The following is a 19,627-nucleotide window of genomic DNA, read 5'->3' as shown; positions in this document are numbered from 1 at the left end:
ATCAGGAAAAATGGAGTCCCAGAAACATTAAGTGACTTACCCAGGGTCACAGAGCTCAATATACATCTGAGGCAGAATTCAAACCTAGGTTTCTTTGACTCCCAGCTTCAGTGTCCTTATACACCATGCTGCTTCTATGAAATCATAGCAAATTAACTAATTATTAAATTTAGTTAAAACAAGCTGCAACTTAGTAGAAACTTATGAAACTGAGAGAAATGGTCATTTCTCCCTTGTATTAATAACTAATTATTGAATCAGCACCAAGGATTTTCCCCTTTTCTACTTCCCCATCCAGAACTCAACCAGTGTGGGAAATCTGTCTCCAAGGCATACCTGGACTAAAGATCTAATCAAAATCAGCAAAGAAATTCTAAGTTTAGGCTAATGGATAGATTCTTATTCACTGTTTTTATTCAGATAGATCTGAAAAAAAATGTGGATTCTCCTGTTTTCAAACAGGTGACAAGGGAATTGATAAGTCTCTGACCAAGATTTTGGTGATCCAAGTCACATACCTCAACACCCTCATCATAATGTAGCCCACTTCCCATTAAAATATTCATTCTCCCATTAACTGTTAACCAATCAAAGTTGATTGCTATCCTCAGGAACACCTACTCTTGCAAGAGTATACAAACTGTGAGGCTACTGCCATGAGAGTCTTTGGTGTAAGAGAGAGGCAACAGTCCTTTTATCAATAAGCACTCTGGCTTTATTATTGAAATGATTAAACTGCCCAGGAACTATGTCTCTGAAAGTTTTTAAACATCAAAAAACAAAAAGTCACCGACTAATAATAGTAAACCCTCAACCTGAAAGACCCTTCTTTGTTCCCCAAAGGGGAAAAAAAGATTTTTTTCTCATTATTTAATTTCAGTTTATATCTGAAATCCACCCATGCATTAAATATTTTTCAGAACGATATAAGTCATGCAAGTCAAATCATAGTGTTTTTTCAAAATATTTTTATATTAGACTCATAAATGACCAAAAGAAAACTTGCCAACTTTTTACTGCTATAGTTGAATACCATGTACTTCAATACTCAGTATTGAGGCTGTATATTATTGTGAAAATTATGGGTAATTGGCATGGTTATAAAATAATGTTTACTCACTGCATTGACTTCCCTCTATGCCACCCAGAGGGTAGTAACTCTGAGTCTCTCCAGGGCACAGTAAGAAGAAAAATGCTCTGCCTCTTGCCTCTTACCACTCCTCATCAGTCCAGAAATTCCTTCTATCCAGATCTGAACCCACATGGATCCAAGAATGCCAGGATGGTTTCCATGAAAACTCCAGTATTGATAGACTTCCTCATTCAGTAGAATCACATAGAGAATTACGACCTGGGAGAGGTGTACCAATGGCCATATCTACTTATATTCCTTTCCAAGCAAGATAGAACATCCATCACCCCTTGCCATCATCCAACCATAACTTTGAATTACTTTAATGCTCTTCATGTCATGTTACAAAATTTTTGTTTGTTTATTCATCCTTTTCAATTATGTCTGACTCTTCATGACCCTCTTTTGGGGGAGATTTTCTCGGCAAAGACACTAGAGCAGTTTGCCATTTCCTTTTCCAGCTCATTTAACAGAAGAGGAAGCTGAGGGAAACTGAGGGTTAAGTGATGTTCCCAGGGTTACATGACTAGTAAGTATCTGAGGCTAAATTTGAACTCAGGTCTTCCTGACTCCAGGCCTGGCACTCTATCCACTGTACCACCCAGGTGTCCTGTGTTGCTAACTAGACTAATGCAATCATCTGTGTTTGGATCTTATTCCTCTAGTATAATGAAAATGAAATACTCAAAAAGATAGGAATTATATCAGATCACCGTAAGACCCAGGACCCAACATAGTATTCTGTAGGTGAACAGGTGAATGAATGAATTAACGGTTGGATGGATAGATGGATGAATGGATGGGTGGATGAAACCAATGAATGAATGGTGTAGTGGTAGGGACTTTGGACATTTGTTCAAACTCCTTCCCTGCCCTGGTATAATGGATGAAGTGCAGGATATGGAAAAAATTATGAGGTTAAAATTCCCATTCTGACAGAGTGACCTTGGCTAAGTCCCTATGCTTCTTGTGACCTAATATTTTTCATACATAAAATGAGTGAGTTGGACTACATAAGATTTAAGGGACCTTCCAATTCTAAATTGATGACCTATTAGTTGCATGACCATGGAACAATGATTTGACTGTTCTGGACCCTAATTTCTCATTAGCAAAATGTGAACAACAAGAATACTTGTACCTTCCTCACAGCATTTTTATGAAGATCAATTGAGGTCACACCAGTAAACTATAATTTGGCCGTAATGAACATGGAAGTTGTTGCTGCTAAAGTTGTTGAAATGACCCCTGAATGGTTTGGTTGGATGGAACATGAATCTAGAAGCTCAGCACAGTAAAATGAGCAGTGACTCTGGAGTCAGAGGATCTGCGTTCGAAACAGCATTGGCCTCCTAAACCACCCACACCAATTAGATGACTGTAGGCAAGTCACTTCACTTGTCTTGGCCTCAGTTTCTTGAGAAGGATTGGTCTAAATGGCCTCTGAGTCCCATTCTACCTCGAAATCTGTGATTCAAATTCCAGAGCTGGAAGAGACATGAACATCTTCACTTTATAGATGAGGAAATGAGTGCAAGGAAGCTAAATGACCTTGGCCAAAGTCACTTGGTAGGATCAGCACAAGGGAGTAACTGAAGTGGGATTTGATCCTATGTCTTAAAGTTCCAAAACCAGTTTATTCCGTTGAACCAGGCTTCCTTCTCAGTGAGTCTTAACTTCCTTCCTTCCTTCTTTCCTGCCTTCCTTCCTTCTTTCCTCCCTTCTTCCTTCCTTCCTCTCTCCCTCCCTCCCTTCCTTCCTCCCTTCCTTTTTTTACTTCCTTCCTTCTTTCCTTCCTTCTTTCCTTCCTTCCTTTCTCAAAGGAATCATCATTATCAATGATGTTGGCAAGGGCTGATGGATGTTCTATCTTGCTTGGAAAGGAACATAAATAGATATGGTCATTGGTACACCTCTCCCATGTCAAAATTCTCCATGTGATTCTACTGAATGAGGAAGTCTATGAACACTGGAGGTTTCATGGAAACCATCCTGGCATTCTTGGATCCCTGTGGGTTCAGATTTGGATGGAGGGAATTTCTGGACTGATGAGGAGTGGTAAGAGGCAAGAGGCAGAGCATTTTTCTTCTTAATATGCTGTGGAGAGACTCAGAGTTACTACCCTCTGGGTGGCATGAGGGGAAGTGAGGGCAGTGAGTGCTTAATATATGTAGTAGGTTCTGGAGAAGCAACGTCTGCCCTCCATGACCTTACATTCTACTGGGAAGGATAGAATGGTGTTGATGGGGGAGGAAGGGCAGTGTGCATATATAATATTAAGTACAAAATTTATTTGCAATTAGGTCTAGTTGAATGCAGTGGAGGAAGCATCAAGACAGGCTTCTTGTAAGAGACAGCACTTGAGCTAAGCTTAGATCTTCTTTCTTTGGTGAATAAATTCTGATTGTCCATTCAAAGATATACATTAGATGTCCTTAGGGCAGATTTCTCCCAGACTATAAGCTCCTCCATTAGATGGTAAGCAGAGATTTATAATCCTTGAGAACAAGGACTGTCTTTTACCATTTCTTTGTGTCTCCAGTGTTTAGCACAGTGCATGGCATACAATTGCTACTTAATAATTGTTTGTTTACTAACGGACAAATCCAAGAGGACAATAAGGAAAAATCACAAAGCTGGTTTCAGAGGTTATACATACACACACACACACACACACACACACACACACACATATACATACACGTATGTATGTATATGTGTATATATCTATATATACATATATGTATGTGTGTGTGTATGCTTAAATAGAATGTAGTCTCCTTCCTCCAGTTGTATATAAGCCCCTTAATGGCCGGGCAATTGGATTTATTATGCCCAGTACCTAGCACAGAATATAGCAAATAATAGACTCACAAAAATATATGAGATTAAATAAGTGGTTTATATATATAATATCTCCCCCACCTGAAAGATTTCCATTAATGATTTTACCATTTTAGTTAAATGGTATGTCATCCATGAGAGTCACAGGCAACTAAGGTAGTTATTTGAAGACAGTGCTTTGATCTTTTGGTTATTTGTTTTTCAACTGAAATAATTAAAGATGTTTTAAAAGCCCTTCAGAATAAAATTCGGATCTTCTGTCTTCCAGCTCCTCTGTTATTTTTCCTGCCATCATGATCCCTGACAGCTGGAAAATATAAAAAAACCCTGAGAAATCTGGAAAGAGAAAGACTTGGGTGCCAGCCACAATAGGGCTAGAAACTATGGAAGAACTGGGAAAAAAGGCATGTTGCCCCAGAGTCTAAGCCAGCTGTCTCCTTCCTGAGGGAAGAAGTTCCAAGGAATTATTTCTTACTGAAATAGAGTATTTGAAGACAGGGGTAGGGGGAGGAGGGAAAAAGATGACAGTAGAAGCAGATTTACTACACTTGCCCCATGACACCCAGAGATTTTAAACTATGATAGACAAAATATGGTCCTGAGCACACCTGACTCCCTCTTAGGAGTCTTAGGATCTTGGCATGCCTGCGACATCCCACCAGCAGCTTCACTTTCTCTATTTTCTTGCCCTGTTATACAGCTCACCTGGTTTGACTGTTCTCTTTATTAGAGATAGGATCTCAGTTTTGTTTCTGGACATTTTTACTGGCTATCTCCTATGACTGGAACTCTCTCCCTCATCATCTCTGCTTCCTGGTTCCTGTTAGTGCTCAGCTGATGCCCCATCTTCTTCAAGAAGCATTCCAGTCCTCTTTAAACTTAGTTCCTTCTCTTGAAGACTATCTCCCATTTATCCTGTAGTTTGTACTGTTCGCATTCCAGCCATCTCCCTAGACTATGAGCTGCTTGAGAATTGGGACTGTCTTCTGCCTTTTCGTGTTTCCCCAGAGCTTAGAACAAAGCCTGGTACATTAGAGGTGCTTCATAAAGGCTTGTTAGCTTGACTGCCTTCCCTTAAACCCAAATTCTTCCTTCCTCTTTTGCCTTACTTGAGGAAACTGGGGGGAAAACAAAGGCAGCAGCCCGCAGAAAGACTGTCATCTTCTGGCTTTCTGATTCTGTCTCAGACTCAAGGACTCAAGCCTGGGAGGGAGGTCAGAGAAAACACAGCAAGTTAAGCCTTAGAAAAGGAGAAAGCAGAAGGCCGTTTGTACATAGGATGAATCTAGGCATGATAGATACAGGAGAGCTTTTAAAAGGAAATGGATGGATCAGTCTCTAAGTAACAATGAGGCAGAAGGGTAGAAACAGAAAACTCAGAATAGACAAGATCTTTTTTTGTGAGATTTAGAAAGCAATTTTACTCTATATTTCAATGCATGGAGTATGTTTGTATTCTGGATTCTGTCTTGTCTGAGTCTCGACAATCTGTCTGCTCATCTCTTTCTCTTATTAGTTTATGATGGCATCTGAAAGAAATGGATTTGGTTCAGCAGATACTGGATTCATACCTAGTGGACCCCCGTTCTTTGCATGCCAATCAGACACAAAGCCTCCTGAATAAGCGACTCAATAAGCAACTCAATAACGGAAAGCAACTGAATAAGCAACTGTGGAAGGCATCATAACTCCATAATGAGTCATGATTAAAAGAGAGTAGTGAAAATACTAGCAACAATAATGCTATCAGTGGTTCAGATAAAAGCAACATTCTAGAAGGTTCCACTCAATAAGCCCCTACCATGAGCTATATTGTTGTATGTGTGTATGTGAGTGTGTGCATATATATGTGTATGTGCGTGTATGTTATACACACATATACATATATAGATACATACAGATATAAAATGTATAATATATACTATATATAATAAATACAATATATATAATAACACATAATATATACAATGTAAACACATCTGCACACATACAGTGTACAATATAAACAATATATACTATATATGTACAATATACACAATATACACAATATATGCAATATACACACATCTACATATATACTATATACTGTGTGTATACATATATACACGTGCCTACATATATACGCATATATACATATGCATGTGCATGTATCTGGGTATATATACGTACATGCATAAATATGCACACATATATGCATATACATATCATATGACTACATACATGCATACATGCATACATGCATTCCCTGCTGTCAAGGAGTTTATACCCTAAAGATGAGAATTTAAATGAGTGAATGAATGATTGTCAAGAAATGGAATGATGTGTAGAGAAATCTTTGGCTCTGGTGCCAGAGGACCTGAGTTCAAATTCTCCTTGTCATTTGTTATCTTGGGGTACATCACTTAAAACCTCTGGGCTTCATTTTCTTAACATTTAAAATGAAAGGAGAGGAAGGTTGAACTAGATGGTCTCTAAATTCTCTTCTAGCTCTAGATCAATGAAACTGCAGTTCAAGAATCCTGTTGGTATTAGGTCTTTCCATATGAAAAGGTTTAGTAGCACTCTCACCCCTCCCCAGCTATGTGATTATATATACATATATATATATATATGTGTGTGTGTGTGTGTGTGTGTGTGTGTACATATATATATACACATACATAGGTGTGTATGCACACATGTATGTATTATTTATGTATATATATGTGTGTTTATATGTATGTATGTGTGTATGTCTGTTTTCTTTCTCTAAAAAAAGAGAACAACTCTTTGAAAAGTTGACAGAATATCCAATTTTATAGAAACCTGGAGATGGAACAGAGAAGCAAATTGTGTTCCAAACTTGGAATTAATTATTTTTGTCCAGGAGAAAACATTCGGCAGGTTCCCATAAAAGGAACTGGTACATTAGGGAAAGCAAATGTAAATAGCGGATACTAAATATACTGTACTGAAAGACTTGTCTATTTCTTTTCTTGGGTAAGTTCGCCACCTAATGGCTACTCTTTTCTGTCTTACTACCATGCAAGCATTATGGGGAAGCATCATAAAATGATCGTCTGTATACATTAATTAGGTTTCATTTTCCCTGTATGGTTGTTGTTACTGCTGTGGGCTGCGCTTTTTTTCCAGCAGATAAGAATTAGAGGTGAACCTCTAGTATAGATCTATTGCTTGGCTAAGCCAGAACAAATTTCTGGGATGAAGAATTGACCTCGGCTTTCATTATATGTGGCTTTACTGTGTTTTCTTCTCCTCCGGCTCTTCCTCCTCCTCTTCCTCCTCCTCTTCCTCTTCCATTATTGTCATTATTTTTATTATTATTATTATTATTTGCTGTGATTATTTCTTACTTCAGTGGATTTGTGCTTCATCAGTATAGATAGATAGATAGATATAGATATAGATATATGTATGTATATACAATCCCGTCATCCAGGCAGCCCACATTCCTTTCATGCCTCCACATTCTAATTTTTCCAAAAGTCACAGACTTAGCTATAGCAATGGAGGCCCTCACCTTGTGCATCAGGATTGTCAATGTACCCGGGCTTTTCATCTTATTCCTGACGTTTTATCTTTCTTCTTAAAAAACTATTGATTTTGTTAAAATCATTTGTTTTCCCCAATATATACCTTCCTTGTCTCCTATCCAAGAATCTGTTCCTTAAAATAATGAAATTAAAAGAGCAAAAAAAAAGTTCAGTAAAATAAAACATAAGCTAACTTTGACATTACATAGTGCCTTCCCCTTGCAAAAAATTGGGGGGAGGTGCTGTCTCACTCACATCTCTTTTTTGGGGGGAGAAATCAGTCTTGGCTTTTATAATTCTATGGCATACAGTTTAATTTATTTATAGCATTCTAGTGCAGTACAATGTAGCAAGGGCTTTGAATCAGGGGTCAGAGGATTCAAATACTCTGTCTGATGTTTACTACCTATGTAACTGTGGATAAGTCATTTAAACTCCATCAGTCCCACTCTTTGCAGCTATCCAATGAGGAGATTAGACCAGCAGGCCCCTGAAGTCTCTCCTAGCCTTAGAACTGTGATTGTACTGTGGAGGAATTTTGTTAGTGGGCTTGGAGGTGCCTTCTGACTCTCACTTTCTTTCTGAAGCTATTTTCAGGAAAGAGCTATGCTGGGTATCAGTGTAGGCAAACACCTTCTAACATTAGCCTAAGTAAAACTTAATTAAGAAGGGAAGATGCTACACTGAGAAAAGAAGAATTGATTTACACTAAAAGAAAAGCTTTGTTGCTTGCCTCCATGGAACTTGGAGTAGATGAGTTTATTTATCTATTATTTACTCATTCATTTGTTCATTTATTTACTTATTTATTTACTTATAGGTTTGGAAATGAATAGTGACTTGAAAATTTAAAAAAAGGAATACTCTAAAGGCCATGAATTGGATGGAAGCATCCACTCTATGGTGGTGAACTTCCTCGATTAGTTTCAGCTGCATGTGATAATCACTGATGGAGAAAAGATGGGTGATTCAAGATAACAGGTGAGGATGTTAAAATCTACAGGGTTGTCTGCATTTCTCTTACCATCGGAATGCTAATAACCTTTGGAGAGCAAGGGTTTATGAAGGGTTTATAGTCATTCAGGATGATGAAATGGTAAGTAAGATTCCTCCTAGCTCCTGATCTATGGTCCTACAATGAAACTGCAGTTAGGTAATCCTGTCTTCAGTTTTCCCATATGAAAAGGTTTAAGAACTCATTAATCATGTCCCCCAGTTAAAGATGGCATAAATGGGAACAATGGCCATTAACAGCATGGCAGATAGAGGGCTGGAAATGGAGTCAAAAAGTTCTGAGTTCAAATCCTTCCTCTGACATTGGTGATTTGTTTGATCCATTAACCTCGATTTCTTCATCTCTAAAATAGAGTTAATAATTGTATCTACCTTACAGGGTTTTTGTGACGATCAAATGAGACGATACAGATGCAAAACACTTTGCAAAACAATGTGTGATATTGTTACATTATTATCATTATCATCATTATATTATCATTATATAATAGTTATTATATTCTTGTTACCACGATCGTCATTATTACATAGAAATACCTACCAACTACCAGACTCTGAGGATATAAATACAAAAGTGAGATAATCTGTCTGTGAAGAGCTTATGGAGGGAGATGCGTGTTCATAGAGAAGTAATTACAGGATATATACCGCAAAAATGTACTTAGAGAGTTGGAGGCTGGTGGGAGAAACACTAAGAACTGGGGCAGAGGTGGGGGATCAGGAAATGTCACTTGGGTTGAGTTTTGTAGGGAACTAGACATTCTAATCCCCAGATGGAAAAAAATGCACCAAATGTTTCTTTAGGGTTGCTTAGCCAATGACAGTCTCTGCAGAACATGGGGGGGGGGCAGATGTATCAGAGAAAATTGCTGAGCTTGAAATGAGCATGAATTCATGAAATCTGCACAAATGAAGATCTGCGCTTTTGTCATTATAAATATGGACCAATTCCAAGAGAAAAATCTAGCCCCAAAGAAAATATGACTTCCTCCCATATGAATTTTTTTAAATTATTATTTATTTTATTTTTAATTTATACGATATAAAGCAAGCATTTCAATAACATAGTGTGATATTTTTTTGAAAAATTGATTGCACATGAAACTATAATGAAATAATTTCTTAATTGCTAATACTTTAAGCTTTTCCAAATTTGCAAGGTACTTTACAAATATCACCTGTTTTATTCTCACAAAAACCCTGGAAGGCAGGTGCTGTTAACAATAGGTTCTTCTTACAGATAAGAGGCTGAGACTACAGAGGTCAAGCAAGTTGCCCAAGGTTATAGCGATAGTAAGTATCTGAGTCAGAATTTGAAATCAGGTCTTCCTAACTCTAGGTCCAGGTCTCTCTTCTCTGCACCACCTAGCTGCCTGTTAGTCGTTGAACAAATCTTTATTAAACACTAAACACTGATGAAACAAAGTAACAAATAAAACCGCCCCTCCCCCAAGGGAACTTACAGTCTACAGCATGTTCCTAAACTCTAGACACATAGGCAAAAATGCATATTTTCAAGAAATGAAATGAATTAAATTTTTATTTAATTGGAATATTAACAAATAATATCTTCAATATGATTTCCATCATTTGTGATGCAAAGGTTGATGTGCTTTGCAAGATTCACCTGAACTAGATGCAATAACTCCACATTGCCCTCAATTGTCTATGTGCCCAGACTTTAGGAACACCCTGTATAATGGGAAGAGGAACTTTGAAATATTCAGAGCTAAGTACTTACAGCACCCAATGTCTACATATATGAGCATATTCATGGTGTTCCAAGGACCTCAGGATGGCGCAGTGGATAGAGCACCAAAGCAGCAGTCAGGAAGATTCATCTTCCTGAATTCAAATCTGGCCTCAGACTCCTACTAGCTGGATGACCTTGGGCAAGTCACTTGACCCTGTTTGCCTCAGGTTTCTCAACTGTAAAATGAACCTGAGAACCAGTATGTCTGCCAAGAAAACCCCAAACGGGGTCACAAAGAGTTGGACATGACTGGAAAAAACCGAACCATCACAACAACAATGGCGTACCAAGTCTTTGCTCAGATTTAAGCTATTACAGCTTAAAACTGAACTAAGACTTTAGAGCACCCTGCATAAAATAAATACAAATACACAGTAATTCCAGGGGTGGGAAGGGCTAGTAGCATGAGGTGGCTTTGAAGGAGAATAGTGATTCTAACTAATGGAACAGTGAGGGCACTCCAGGTATGGGAGATAGCCTAGGAAAAGTGGCAGAGATGAGAGATGGGATATCCTGTGGGAGAAACAGCAAGGCGGCCAGTTTCATTGGATTATAGAATAAATGAAATGAGTCATATAGAATAGACCTTGAAAAGTAGATCAGAGCCAGTTTACGAAGGGACTTTAAATGTCAAGCAGGGAGTTTTAGGAGAGTGGATAGGGCCTGGTTATAAGAATGTCCATTGGTAGTTGCAATGTATTTGGAAATTGATTGGAAAGGAGAGGCTTGGGTCAGAGAGAACTTTTAGGAAGTTATTTTAATAGTTCAGGTGAAAGGCAAAGAATGCCTGACCAGGGTGTTGGCCCTGTGAGTGGAAAGAAGATTCTATGCAGTCAGAACTAGGGAGATTTGATGACGGATTAACATATGTGGGATTAGGAAGAGCTGAGAAGCTGAGGATGACTCCAAAGTGGCAAAGATGGGTGACTAAAAAGATGTCATTTCTGCCAACAGAAATAAGCAAGTTTGGAAGAGTTGTTTGGGGAAAGATAAGGAGTTATGTTTTGGACATGTTGAATTTGAGATGCTTATGGGGCCATATAGTTTGAAAGGCAAGTTGGTAATATGGGACTGGAGCACAGGAAAATGGTTAGGGCTGCCTGTATCATTCTGAGAATGATCTCTAGAGAGATGATACCTGGATCCATCAGAGCTAAGCAGGTTACTACAAGAGAACATAGAAAAAAAGCAGAGAAGAGAGTAGAGACCAGAGACATGGGGTAACCCCACAGTTAGGGGTTAGATAGAAATGATAATCAAGAAAAAGAGTTAATTCATATCTAAAACTCTCCAATTTAATTCAATTCGATAGTAATTTGTTTAATATCTTATATATGTATATACACATATGTAGCTAATATATACATATATACACAGATATGTATATATGCATGTATATAAATATATACATGTATTTATATATATATTTATTCTCTATATATTCTATGCTATATATTTATTCTCTCTATATATTTACATGCTATATATTTATGTCTGTTTATATGTTCTCCACATATGCTCTATGTGTGTATGTATATATATATATATATATATATATATATATCCTCAGAGTCTGGTACTTAGTAGGTATTTCTATGTAATAATCACGATCGTGATAGTAAGGATATAATAACTATTATATAATAGTAATATAATGATGATAATGATAATACTATAAAAATATCACAACTTGTTTTGCAAAGTGTTTTGCATCTGTGTCGTCTCATTTTATCATCACAAAAACCCTGTAAGGTAGATACAATTATTAAGCCTATTTTAGAGAGGAGGAAATCGAGGTTAATGGATCAAACAATTCACCAATGTCAGAGGCAGGATTTGAACTCAGAACTTTTTGACTCCATTTCCAGTCCTCTATCTGCCATGCCATTAATGGCCATTGTTCCCATTTATGCCATCTTTAACTGGGGGATGCGGTTAATGAGACCTTTTTATATGGGAAAACTGAAAACAAGATTACCTAACTGCAGTTTCATTGTAGGACCATAGATCAGGAGCTAGAAGGAATCTTAGTATTTCATGATCCTGAATGACTATAAACTTCATAAACCTTTGCTCTCCAAGAGTTATCTTAGACCAGCATTCCGATAGAAAGAGACATGCAGACAGCCCTGTAGATTTTAACATCCTCATCTGTGATCTTGAATCACCCATCTTTCTCTCAGTGATTATCAGGTGCAGCTGAAACTAATCCAGGAAGTTCAGCACCATAGAGTGGATGCTTCGCTCCAATTCATCACCTTAGGTGTATTCCTTTGTTTATGGAAATCAAGCAGGAGCCAGTACTGGTAGGTCACTGAGAAGCAAATGTTGTAGTCTTGAGCCAAAGAGAAAAAGTAAAGTGGGGTTTGCCATGAGGATATCTTGAAGTATCTAGAAGTAAAGGCTAGGCAACACAATGGTGCACTAATTAATGTACCTGAATGAGAAACTGAAAAAATACACATATATATGTGTGTGTGTGTGTGTGTGTGTGTGTGTGTGTGTGTGTGTATGTGTGTGTGTATATATATATATGTATATTTGTGTATATCTATGTGTGCGTGTGTGTGTTAGGTACTAGGTATAAAGGACATGGAAATAGACCCTGCCTTTAGGGAACATACATTAAAAAGTATGATTTATCAATAAATATTGATTAAAATAATAACTTAAATTTCTACCTTCTGTGCCTTGAGTTAGAGTATACATCTGGTATTTTTTTCCAAGTATCAAGAGTCAGTATTATGTAAAATTCTGAAGATGTTCAATGTATTCACGGCACTTTCCTTAGACCCCTACTACAGTGTCTTGCCTTGCCTGAGCTCCCCATGTTTCTGGTTCTATGCCTTTCAATTTCCCCTTAAAAACAAACTAAAAAGTTAATTAGTATCTAAAACTTTGATTTAATTCAATTCAAAATCTTCTATCTGTATAGGAGACTTTAAATAATAGAACTTAATCTATTCTTTGTTCTTCTCCTAAAGACTCTACTTTCTGTTCCTGAAAATGCCAGCTAGCTCATCAAAAAATTAATCTACTCTGGTGTGAATCATACTATGGTATAAAATGGAAGGGAGACAGCTTCCACTCCTTCCTCCTCTTCCTAGTGATATGTACATTTTATCAGTGGCCTTCTGGAAACAATATGCCTGTCTCAAACAAAAGTAATACATAAACATTATATTAGAAGACATCAACATCCAGACAGACCAATAGGAGAGAGACAATGACACTCTGGGGGCAAGTTAGGGTGGTTCAATGTCTTAATAACATTTCATTACATTTCTTTTAAAATTTTCTTCATGTCTTAACAACATTTCGTTACATTTCTTTTAAAAATTTAATTTTTTTTCATTTAACAAAAATTTATTTTCTCCCTCCCATCTTCCACCAACTAGGAAAAGGAAAAGAAAACCTTTGGTAACAAATATGCGTAGTTAAGTATTCCCTCAATGTCAATATCCAAAAAAAAATACACATCTTAATCTTCATCCTGAGTCCATCATCTCTGAATTAGGAGGTGGGTAGCATGATTCATCATCCATCTTCTGGAATCATACCTGGTAACCGTGTTTTTCAGTCTTTAAAAGTTTTTTTTTTTAATTTTAGAATTTTATTTCATCTTTATTATTGCATTTTTTTCTCATCATTCTACTCATGCCATTTATACTCTACATCAGTTCATATAAATCTCCTTAGGTTTCTCTGAAACCATCCCATTTGTAATTTCTTACAGCATAATAGCATTGTGTTATATCTATATGTCATGATTTGTACAGCCATTTTCCAATGGATGAACACCTCTTTAATTTCTAGTTCTTTGCCACCACAGAAAAAAATATGCTATAGTTATTTTTTGTAGTATGGGTCCTTTTCCTCTATCTTTTATCTCTTTGGGGTATAGGTCTGTCAGTAATATCACTGGGTCAAAGGCCATATGTACAGAATAGAATCTTGTGAGATTTTAGCCTTCTGGAATGGCTAAACCATAATGTATCTTTTCCCACAGCCCCTTTAATATTATCATTTTCCATTGTTGTCACCTTGGCTGATCCAATGGATATAAGGTGAAATCTCAGAATTACTTCATTTTGGCAATCAGGCTGTGGTACAGAATAGAATCTTGTGTGATTTTAGCCTTCTGGAATGGCTAAACCATAATGTATCTTTTCCCACAGCCCCTTTAATATTATCATTTTCCATTGTTGTCACCTTGGCTGATCCAATGGATATAAGGTGAAATCTCAGAATTACTTCATTTTGGCAATCAGGCTGTGGTAAAGCCAGGCACACTAAGGGTGCGGGGTGGGGTGGGGCCTTTTTCCTGTTAGAAGGATCCTCCTTTGGTATCCTTTCCTCCCCACTATGGATCACCACCTCATCCCCCTTTGCCTCAGGTTCCAGAGGGTACAGGTGGCACCAGTAGTGGATTTTCTGTGTGATGAATATTCCATGGTTTGCACCCAGCCTTCACTCCTGTTTACTTAGCTAGGAGGATCTGGCTTTCAGTTTACCGTGGCTTGGAAGAAGCAAAAGGAGCACGTGGTCTCCTCTGAACATTCAGCGTGGTCTCTTCTACAGGCTTGGCCTGGGCTTAGGAGGCACTATTTATCAGCTTTGGATGAAAAGGAGGGTGAACACCAGGATGGAAGAACACAAAAAGCTGCCACAATCTGAACCCACATTTGACGATATGTGGCCCTCAGGCTCTGATTGTGGTAGTGGCCTAAGAGCTACACTATCCTTCCTGGTGAAGGACATCTGCCCATCCAGCATGTCTCACCCTTCATAGTTTATCATGGGTATTCATTAATGATTTTTTTAAAGTCCCATGAACCATGGCCTGGGTCATCTGTGTGTTTGTGTGCATGTATAGGATTGTTGGAGGTTTTCTCTCTGCCTTGTAAAGTGGTAGCTCCTCTCATTTGCTCTAAAACCACCTTGTAACTAGCATCAGGCCATGAGGGGCCTCCAGTCTGAGGAACAACTCCAAATTCATCCTATCCACATCCTATGGGGGCATAGGAGATGGGCTACCATAATGGATGATTACAGTCACCCCCTTATACCACTCACAACAAATCTGAGGGTATAACTGGGTCAGGAAAAGGAAGGCTAGGTCTTGGGAGATGAGGTTCTCATGAATAATAAATTCCACTTCTCACTTCGAAAAAAAAACCCCAATTACTTTATTTTGCATTTCTCTAATTATTAGTGGATTTGTTGGCATTTGTTGTTTTTTTTTTTGGTTTTGTTTTGTTTTTACTTATGAGAACTACCTGTTCATATAATTTAACTATTTATCAGTTGAGGAATGGCTCTTATTTTTATAACTTTTTAATAATCAGTTTCCTGTGTATTTGGAAAGGAAACCTTTATCAGAGAAAGTTGCTAGAAAGATTTTTTTTCCAGTTACCTGCTTCTCTTCTCATTTTAACTTCATTGATTTTATTTGTACACAACCTTTTCTTTCTGTTTTATGTAATCAAAGCTGGCCATTGGATCTTCTACATTTAATTAAATTTCTACAAACATATGCTGTGTATAAAGCATACACACGCGCACGCGCGCACACACACACACACACACACACACACACACACACACAGCAATGTACTAGGCTCTGGAAGAGATACAAAGATAAGACCAAACGTTTTTCCTCCAAGATCTAACAATGTACTTAGTTTACCTCTGCTTAAAGGCAGCCCTGCTGGTCTGCTTCATTATGGGTTGGTGATCATATGCCATAAGGTAACTGAACAACAGAGAGTGATACATGGCAGTAGTGTCAACCTAAAATAGCTATGTATCCCTGACTTGGAAAGCCAAAAATTAACATTATCTATGTTTTGTTGGGGCAGCTAGATTGCACAGTGGATAGAGCACTGGAGTTGGAATCGGGAAGATTCATCTTCATGAGTTCAAATCCTGCCTCAGACACTTGCTAGCTATGTAACTGGGCAAGTCATTTAAGCCTGTTTGCCTCAGTTTCCTCATCTGTAAAATGAACGGGAGAAGGAAATGGCAAAGCACTCAGGGTCATGAAGAGTCACAGATGACTGAAAAATGACCCAACAACAACAAATGTCTTGTATTTTTTTTATTTGGTTAAATATTTCTCCAATTATATTTTAATCTGGTTTGGGCTTCCCAACCCCAGAATTTGACACCTCTGTTGGATAGCACTCATCCATGCTTAAGTCTTATGTAACAAGGGGCATATGAAGACTCTCCTGCTGCCTTTATCTTTTTTCAGTTACTTATTCAGGTACATTAGTGCACCACTGTCTTCTCTAGCCTTTAATTCTAGATACCTCAAGATCTCCTCGTGGAAAACCCCACTTTACCTCTCTTTGGCTCAAGACTGCAGCATCTGCTTCTAGATGACCTACCAGTACTGGCTCCTGCTTGGTTTCCATAAACAGTTCTCTTTCCTCCCCTACCCCTGGCAGCCATTTGGCAGTCCAAGGTTCTTCCTCTGCCAGTACTAGCCAGCTTGCATCCACACCCACACCCATTAGTGGCAACTGAGTCCTAATTTAGAGAATTTGAACAACCTAGAAGCTTAGGCTTCTGCCTTAGAACAAAAGGAGAAAATCAGCTCAATACTATTCTAATAATGGGAATAGTCCATCATCAGAGCTTCCTTCTGCCTGTCTTTTAAAAGTTTTAATCCTATAAATAATGCATTACAATAGCCTCAATCTTCAATTGCTGATACTCAGCACTTTGGTGGTACAGTATTGCATAGGATATAGAGAAGTTTGGTTTCTAATATTGACACAGAAAATTCTGTCCTTAAAAGACTGGAATTCAAAAGTAAGGTTCCATTATCCTTCTCTAGCTTATGAATCTCAATGAAATGATGGTCAGTAAATAATGCGAAAGATTAAAATGCCTCATTTTAACAATCAATATTGGTTAAGAACTTACTATATGCCAGGCACTGTACTAAACACTGCAGATACAAAGAAAAGCAAAAAACAGTCCCTACCCTCAAGGAGCCCACAATCAAATGGGAGAGAAAATAATAAGATGTACAAAAAACTATAGGAAAGATTAATAAGAAATAATTGATAGAGGTGAGACACAAAGATCAAGAAGGACTGGGAAATGATTGTTGCAGAAGATAGGGCTTTAATTGAGGTTAGGTGAAGGCCAGGGAACTTAGGAGAGGGAGAACATTCCAGGCAGCTGAGGCGTCAGGAAAGTCTTTGTGAAGAACGTCTTCTTTTTTTTTTAATTTATTTATTTAACATATTTAGTTTTCAGCATTGATTTTCACAAGAGTTTGAATTACAAATTTTCTCCCCATTTCTACCCTCCCACCCACTCCAAGATGGCATATATTCTGGTTGCCCCATTCCCCAGTCAGCCCTCCCTTCTGTTACCCCATGCCCCTCCCATCCCCTTTTCCCTTCCTTTCTTGTAGGGCAAGATAAATTCCTGCTCCCCATTGCCTGTGTATCTTATTTCCTAGTTGCATGTAAAAACTTTTTTTTTTGTTTTGGAACATCTGTTTTTAAAACTTTGAGTTCCAAATTCTCTCCCCTCTTACCTTCCCACCCACCCTCCCTAACAAGGCAAGCAATTCAACACAGGCCACATGCATATCATTATGTAAAATCCTTCCCCAATACTCATGTTGTGAAAGACTAACTGTATTTTGCTCCTTCCTAACCTATCCCCCTTTATTCAGTTTTCTCCCTTGACCCTGTACCTTTTCGAAAGTGTTTGTTTTTGATTACCTTTTCCCCCTATCTTCCCTCCCTTCTATCATCCTCCTTTTTTATCTTCTTCCTCCTTCTTTCCTGTGGGGTAAGATACCCAGTTGAGTGTGTAGGGTATTCCCTCCTCAGGTCAAATCCGATGAGAGCAAGATTCACTCATTCCCCCTCACCTGCCTTCTCTTCTCTTCCTACAACTGCTTTTACTTGCCACTTTTGTGTGAGATAATTTACCCCATCCTATCTCTCTATTTCCCCCTCTCTCATTCCTTAATTTGATTTTATTTTTTTAGATATCATCCCTTCATATTCAACTTGCCCTGTGCCCACACATACATATACACATACATACATACACATATGTATATATACATATACATATATATGCATATTCCCTTCAACTACTATAATACTGAGGTCTAGTGAATCATACACATCATCTTTCCATGTAGGAATGTAAACAAAACAGAATGTCTTCTTAAAGGAAGCATTCTCCATGGAAGAGTTGAGGAAGGAGTGAATGTAAGGCATAGGGGAAATGGTCAGTTCAAAGGCATAGAAACAGACAGTGGAGTATCATGTATAAGGAACAGAGAGAAGCCCAGTTTGGCTGAAGTTTGGAAGGGGAGGTAGAGGTGGTAAGCATCAATGGTCAAATTTGAACCCGTGTTCTCTGACTTAAAACTGATACACAAGACCTTTGTACTAAGCAAATGAGGTAGTTGGAAAAAAAAAGACTACTTCAAGACAGGCCAAGGGGAGAAGAACAATGACAAATTGTGGCCAGCCAGGGCTTCTTCTCATGAGTCTTTGTGAATTTAGCTAGGCGGAACCTTGGAGAATAGAAAAAAGTCTATAGCTGGGTCTACACTTGAAGGCTATACGGCTGGTAAGACTTGGAATAGCTTGAATTCTCCTTGTATAGCCTGAAAATTCCAAGGTTCACCCCTGGACCACAATGAAAACATCAGGATAAAAGTAACAGTGATTTCGAGCAATCTAAAGAACAGGAGAAATGCTGCTGCTAGCACATGCTCCAGGTTCAATGAAATGAATTTGTTTCTTTTAATGCATTTTTAAAAGTGTACTCAAATTTATATATTATATTTATATTATATATATTATATTTATATGTAATATATAATATATATTATATTTATAATAGTATATAAGCTCTTGAGGACACACACTTGTGGGGGTTTTTTCTGTTTCCCCATCTATTATTATAGTACCTGACATGTTGCAGGCACTTAATAAATGTTTGGTGTTGGACAAGCAAGACAACATTTTGTAAATCTTTTTCAGTCGTGAGTGGTCCCACTTGGGGTTTTCTAGGCAGAGATACTGGAGCGGTCTGCCATTTCCTTCTCCAACTCATTTTATAGATGAGGAAACTGAGGCAAACAGGATAAGTGACTTGCCAAAGGTCACACAGCTAGTAAGTATCTGAGGCCAGAGTGAACTCAGGAACATGAGTCTTCAGGACTCCAGGCCCAGCACTCTTATCCATTATATCACATAGCTGTCCCCTTTCTTTTTATTTATCTTTATAATATTTAGAAGCAGCTAGGTAGCACGGTCCACAGAGTGTTGAGCTTGGGGTCAGGAAGACCTCAGTTCAACC

The sequence above is a fragment of the Trichosurus vulpecula genome, chromosome 5, assembly GCF_011100635.1.
Source record: "Trichosurus vulpecula isolate mTriVul1 chromosome 5, mTriVul1.pri, whole genome shotgun sequence".
In the NCBI taxonomy this organism is placed as follows: domain Eukaryota; kingdom Metazoa; phylum Chordata; class Mammalia; order Diprotodontia; family Phalangeridae; genus Trichosurus; species Trichosurus vulpecula.
The sequence above is the reverse complement of the archived record's forward strand: the minus strand, read 5'-3'. Positions refer to the sequence as shown.